Below are 7,500 nucleotides of genomic sequence, written 5' to 3'. Positions count from 1 at the left end.
ATATATATATATATATATGTGTGTGTGTGTGTGTGTATATAAATTATATGGATATATACTGTATATATATACATATATATATATATATATATATATATATACAAGTACACTCACATATATAGATAACTAGATGGATAGATAGATAGATAGATACTGTATTTATAATGCAGCCCTAAAAGTAAGTTGATCTCGAAACTGAATACATCATATCAGCATTGAAGGTACACTCACATCACTGAACTTAGATTTTAACTAAAAATGATTGGTAAGCGACTAAAGTATATTCATATAATCAGAAGCAGAAATGAATAACTGCGACTCCCTTTACCCCATTTGTGAAATACGCAGGAATTAATGAGTTACCGTTGCATTTTTTTTTTTAAATACATCTTTGAAATAAATTGTAAAAAGAAAGCTAAACTGTAATTATAGTGCTGAGAAATACAAAGAGCTGAAAAAAAAAAATTCCTGGCAAAATTAAAAAATAAGGTGATAAAAATCATTGGAGTAGGTAGGCAAGTGTTTACTTTATTAGTAACCTTATTTATGAGTTTTACTTTGTAAAGCTTTATAAAAGACCTCTAAAAAATAATCTAAATAAGAGTCGAAATATTTCTAATCATCAAGTGATGAAAATATTGAATTTCTTTGTACATTAACACGATTAAAGGAAATTAACTAATAGGAAAGGAAACAAGCTTTAGCCTTTGAACTGACTCTTGATTAAAGAACCAAACCAATTCTTCCATAAGTTGTAGTACAATCACCGTTGCTCTCTCTCTCTCTCTCTCTCTCTCTCTCTCTCTCTCTCTCCATCACACACACACGAGCATGCGAATGCGTGTAAAACCAGATATTCCTCATAATGCTTTTTTGGATCATCTCTGGATCTTTCGTATTTATTTTTCATCTCTCTCTCTCTCTCTCTCTCTCTCTCTCTCTCTCTCTCTCAAAAGGAGATAAAAAGGTCAAAGTAAGGAGCAATGCGCCTGCATATTTTGTAAGTCTACATGGAACCTCTTGACGAAGACGGGTTGTCACAAAAGCGACAAAAACCGGAAGTAAACATGCAACCCAAAGCGACTCTCCACCCAACTCTTCTTCTCCCTTCCTTTCTAAGACCTGCCTCTCAGGAGAATATAGAGGAGGAAACTTTAAAAAAGAGAGAGAAAGAGAGTAAACAGAAAAATCGACGGATCTGAATAGGGCACTGACCCCGTTGCTTTTGGAATAAGGCCTTCTTTGTATGATATGCAAATCATGTATTGAAATCCAAAATATCATTATCATGATATTTATAATTTCATAAAACGTATTAAGCAATAGGTTAAAATAACACAAATTCCAGAATGTTTGAGGAGGAAAATGAAGGCGAACAACTAAATGGATACCTAATCGGTGTAACAACCTCGGTGTAATACACGCCCTATTCTTTAGGCCTTGGGTATAAGATTTAAAGGCCTAAATGTCTCTCAGGTGTAGTTCAACCCCTAAAATAAAATAAAATAGATCCACACAGACGGTCAGCACTTCTAATTCAGGTTGAATCAATAGAAAAGGACAAGTATTTGCAAATATTACCGCTTGTACAATAGAAGCCTTAAACACCATACATAATGTTTTATTGCCAAGAGAGTCGAATACCAGACTCCACCATAATAATATACGGCATTCAGCATCAAGAGAAAACTAAGCAGTTACAAACACTGTAACCAGGCCAGAGTGTGAATACATGATTGCCGAAAGACTGACAAAGACGGTGCAAAGCAAGACTGGCAAAAAAAATATCCTAAACGATTGGCCAAATGGTAGTCTAAATGTAAAATGAAATAGAAAGTAGTGACTTGGATGACTATATATTGAAAGGTAAGTTCATACTTTAACTAATATGTGAGCCGTTACCAGAGACGTACAACCGTCAGTTCGTACACTGAGAACGAAGTATAGGCTAAACCGGAGATGTCACAGGTGATTGCAATACCAAAATCTTATTATAATAAAATCTTATTATTACCTTTATATATTATTGTACGTTCAAGTGAACGAGATATTAAGTCTGGAGTTTGAACATTGCTATCACACAGTAGATAATCAATACCAGAAGTCAATGAAATATGTGGTACAATAGGAAATATTAATCAGAAGACCCGATAACCCGTGATTATAAAGATGGAAAGAAATAAAAAAATATAAGAATGGAAAAAAAAAGTATGTTTAATGTTACCTTTTGCAGAGGAATTTCACCCCAAGATCATGAGAGGCACTGACACAGATGCTCTGGCATATCCGATGATCTTAAAATATTCAAGCGGTCCTCTATTGATAAGCTCTTACTAAAACAAGTTCTACGCCCTTATTACTAAGTGAAAAAGGAACTGATCTCATTACAAGAACCTATGAGTAAGAATAACAAGATGCAATAATTGTGGAATGCTGCGATTTTATTGCCAAAACTTATGAAATTCCCCTGTGGAAACTTAGAGTTATAGCGCTGTTAAGTTGTTCGTATTTTCTGCAAGGAGGCGCTACCAACATATGTAGGATATCATAAATGCATTGTTGCCAGGGTTTACATTCACCACAGACGTCTAGAGGAGGTCTGGAAAGGTATTTTCAATAATAAAACCAATTCATTTCGATTGTACTTGATCGTTATAAATGCAGGATTCTTACATACATAGATATGGATAAATACAGTATATACTCACATATACAAGGTATTTATATATATATATATATATATATATGCAAGCAAACCCACCTACCCTCTCTCTCTCTCTCTCTCTCTCTCTCTCTCTCTCTTTATATATATACATATATATATATATATATATATATATATATTTATTTATATATATATATATATATATAAATGTACTGTACTGTATATTTATATCACCATTACCATCATCAGCCGTTACTAGTCCACTGCAGAACAAAGACCTTAGGCATGTCCTTCCACTCACGTCTGTTTTTATTCTTTCTCTGAAACTTTATAACCTCAAATTGATTGATTGATTTGAAGTTTTCTGATGTCCTGACATCGAAGGTCAGTTGTACCATTAAATCTTCTTAGTTTGTCAATCCACCGTCTTCTCTTCATTCCCCTGCTTCTTTTGCAATCTATTGGTGCTCATTCTGTTATTCATAATGTCCAACTATTATCTGTCAATTTCATTACATTTCACGCTCTGTCCAACCTTTTTACATGTAGTTACAATATCCTCTATTTGGTTTTCTCTCGTATCCATGTTGTTTTTTTTTCTTTTCTCTTTTAGTGTTATCCTTATCATTATTTTTTCCATTGCTATTAAATGTACAACTAGTTTATATTATACGGCTCCAATTTCCTGATGCATAAGTTAATATTGGTAGGGCTATCTGATTAAATAATTTTATTTTTTGAGAAAGTGGCAATTTAGTTATCATAATCTCATCTTGTTTACCAAAAGCTCTCCCCCGTATGCTAATCTTTCTATCAATTTCGGTCTCATGTCCTGGGGAAACAGTTACTGTCTGTCCTTAGGCCCTATATTCAATAACAATCTCTAGACGTTCGTCCATAACCCTCATTTGTTCATTTCTTGTCTGCACTTTCATTGAACATTATCTTAGTTTTACTCATATTCATTTTCAGTCCGACATTTTTGCTTTTTCTATTCACATCTTCAATTATCTTTCGCATTTCTTACCCTGATTAACTAAACAGAACTATGTTTTGTTAAAATATTCCCCATTAATGGTAATTCCTAAATCATCTAAAAAAAAATTTAGGCATACTCTGAAAAATATAGGATAGATTGGGTCTCCCTATCTAACTCCTTTCTTAAAAGGAGCTTTCTCATTATCTTTACGTACATTTAGGATTGCTGTTCTTCCTGTATGGATATTTTCATTCGTTTCATCATAGGATTCATCTATTCTTCGTCTATGAATGACTTTCATTACTGCTGAGGTTTAGACAATCAAAAGCTTTCTCAAAGTCTAAATATGCCATTCATAGTGGTTTGTCGTATTCTGTACATTTTTCCATAACCTGGTTAATTACATGGATATGTTCAGTTCTGGAATATCCTCTTCTAAAGGCTGCCTGTTCTCTTGGTTGCTTGAAGTCTAGCTGTCTTCCCATTTAGCCTAATATGATCTTGGTGAATATTTTGCATATTACTGTGAATAAACTTATTGGGGGGTAATTCAACAAAACCATTTTTAGTCCTACATTTCTGCATTCTCTATTCAAATCATTTACTAGGTTTTGCAGTTCCTCCCATGATTCAATAAATAGAAATATGTAATCTGTAAATCTTAAGTTCTTAAGGTATTCCCCATCAATGTTAATTCCTAAATTTTTCTATCTAATTTCTTAATAACATCCAAGCACGCTAAGTCCTTTCTCAATCGGAATTTTCTCACTATCTTTATACAGTTTTAGGATGGCTGTTGTAACATGAGATTCATCTATTCCGTGTCTTTGAAGGGCTTATATTCCTACTGAAGTTTTGACACAATCAAAAGCTTTATCATAGTCTATAAATTAATGTTTCACATATTGGTTTATCCTACCCAGTTGATTTTTCCAATAGAAAATTAATCATATTGTTATGGTCAGTTGTTGAATACCCGCTTACGAAGCCTACCTGCTTTCTTGGTTGATTACAGTCTAGCTGGCTTTCTATTCGGCATGATATGATCTTCAAAAATATATCTTATATCACTTAGAGTAAGCTTATACAAACATTATATATACGTATATATATATATATATATATATATGTGTGTGTGTGTGTATGTATAAATATATATATATATACATATATATATATATATATATATGTATATATATACATACACATATATATATATATATATATATTTGTACCTGGATCAATCCCTAACTACCGCGGGATCTGCTAGGGTTAAAATGTGTTGGTCCAACAAACTCACCTCTAGAGACTTAGGATTTACACAATTTTAAACAGACAGTTCAAAATTTCTTGTGATCTTGATTGGCTATTTAGTTTTGAGATACTTATCCGGTCTGATACCTTTTGAATTAATGAAAAGGTTATTTAGAAATTATTTATTAAAACTTTTAGAGACATGTCTGTCCCGAGTAGCTGTTGTATTACATTCATTCAACCTGTTTTCAACACTGTTTTCCTTCCTAATGTTTAGCAGCTGAATCACATCTTAACTGGTCCCACATAGGGATATCAGTCACAGGCACGTCATTCAATCACACCTCTATCTTCTTCTGTTAGCGTGTTTTTTTTCCCATTCGTCTGGGGTCACACGGTTGCCTTCTTTTGAAGGACTTTGCTTTGGTTTTTGGGGCGGACCGTAGTAGCATGCTGTAAACGTACTCTCATAAGTCTGACCATTCTTTGAATCCCCGACTATACACCACGAGAACACAAATGGAGTCAATTATAACAGTCCGGCCTTCTCTCCCATAAGGCTCAATAGAGCACAGTATTCTAGAAATTTCCTTATGGCTGTGACCAAATAGTAAAACGGTCTTCTTAATCGAATACTTAAAACAGAAGGACTACAGAAGTTAAAATTTCGTACAAATGAATTTCTGGTGAGCAGATTGACATATGTCTCGGGTCGTAGCTTAAATCTTATTTATTGGTTTAACATTGCAGTATTTTATAATATATAACTGCTTTTCTTTTCTTATAGAGTACTCTTATCTACTTTAATTACTTCAAAGAAACAGAAATGAGCAAAATAAAAGGATAAAGGACTTGAAATACAGGATATCAAAAGCACGCTTCTTTAGTATATTGTGTTATCATCAAATATCTATGACTATCTTTTAAAACCCTATTTAAGGGGCTAGTTTTGAGAATCAAATATCAAATAAGACCAAAATGCCAGGAACGGGATCTTTGGTAATGATGAAGACGAATTAATTCATTTGATATCTTGCACTCTTTTTGCGCAGTCAATTACAACTCTGAGCGAAACATAAAATGGACGAAAAGCCTTAGATAATAAAAGAAAAATAAACGTTACTTATGTCCACAAACCTTTCAAGCAAGACAAAAATGTTGCAAATGCATAATCATATTTCAAGCTTTTTTTTCCGGTCACATACACATAGATACACATGTAAGCGCTCACAGACACGTAGAGAGAGAGAGAGAGAGAGAGAGAGAGAGAGAGAGAGAGACTACAGCATTAGAGTTCCGAAGGAATCCTGCCACGGAGATCTAAAGACCATAGTTTTGACATTGAAGCAAATATCAGCAATATCGAAATTATGGAAATGCAATAAAGTTAGCGAAACTTAACATCAATAGAAGAGAGAGAGAGAGAGAGAGAGAGAGAGAGAGAGAGAGAGAGAGAGATGCTGTTTCACTGTTAATAATGATGAAACAAGGGCCCAATTGTCGGTATGAAAGAGTACTAAAAATGCTATAACTCATGATTGGTAGTAGATCAGAGAGAGAGAGAGAGAGAGAGAGAGAGAGAGAGAGAGAGAGAATGTTGAAAAAAAATACAATGCCTCTTATGACGTACATTCCATTATGGAAATGAACGCTGTCAGAAAAGTTTCAAATAAAAAAAAAATATCAAACAAAAAAGACCCGACTGAGAAAAAGTCAGGAATGAAGAAGAAACGACAACCGGTCCTAGAGGCAGACAGACAGAATGACACGATTAACCAATAACCCGTCCCTTGGCTCGCTGTGAAAAAAAAAAGAAAAGAAAAAAAAAAACTTCAGAAAAATGCAGTCGACGATGCTACCCGACGGCTTGTAAACAGGACACGTTAAGGAAATTATGAAGGAAATGTCGCATTGACGACAGAAAAGGGAATAAGAGGAGCAGGAGAAATTAAGGACGAGCAAGAACAGAAAATGGAAGAAGGAGGAAGAACAGAAGATGGAGAGACGAGGAAGACTAGAAGAAGATAGGATAAGGAAGATGAACAGGTGAGGAAGTAAAACCGGAAGGAGGAGTAGAATGTGATAAGTGGCAAATGAGTTGGAGAGAGAAAATGATAAGGAGTACGAGGTAAAAGAGAACAACACGATGTAAATGCACAAAACCAGAGGGATGGATCCGAAATCATAGATGAAGAAAGCAGAGATAAAAACGGATAGCTATTAAGATAAGATGATGACAATCGTGATAGTGAAATGAAGGAAAGGAAGAATAAAAATGATAAGTCAGTAGATGAAACGGAAGAAAAGGACAGAAAGGAAGTGAAAAAAAATGAGGGCAGGAGAAACTGTAAGAGTCTGGGAGAGTGAAAATGGAAGCAAAGCGTGTTCAGGAAATTGAAGGAAGTGGAAGTACACGTGGATAGAGTGAAGGATGTAGGAGAGGAAATGAATAAAGTAATGAGACGGAAAAAGATTAAATTAGATAAAGTACAGTAAAAGTATGAGAGCCCCCAACTAGAGGAATATTGGAACGATGAGAACAATGAATATTGGCTAGGATGAAATAGAACCAAAGAAAAAAAATAAGGAAAAACTTTACCAA

General features: G+C 34.2%; 1 protein-coding gene across 7 annotated transcripts in view; it reads right to left on the bottom strand.

Moving 5' to 3' along the window:
- The window catches only part of LOC137655741 (uncharacterized), a 1,545,462-nt gene that overhangs the window by 1,218,585 nt on the left and 319,377 nt on the right, over positions 1-7,500 (bottom strand). The window lies entirely within an intron of this gene.

The sequence above is a fragment of the Palaemon carinicauda genome, chromosome 16, assembly GCF_036898095.1.
Source record: "Palaemon carinicauda isolate YSFRI2023 chromosome 16, ASM3689809v2, whole genome shotgun sequence".
Lineage (NCBI taxonomy): Eukaryota > Metazoa > Arthropoda > Malacostraca > Decapoda > Palaemonidae > Palaemon > Palaemon carinicauda.
This window is presented reverse-complemented; position numbering and strand designations above follow the sequence as displayed.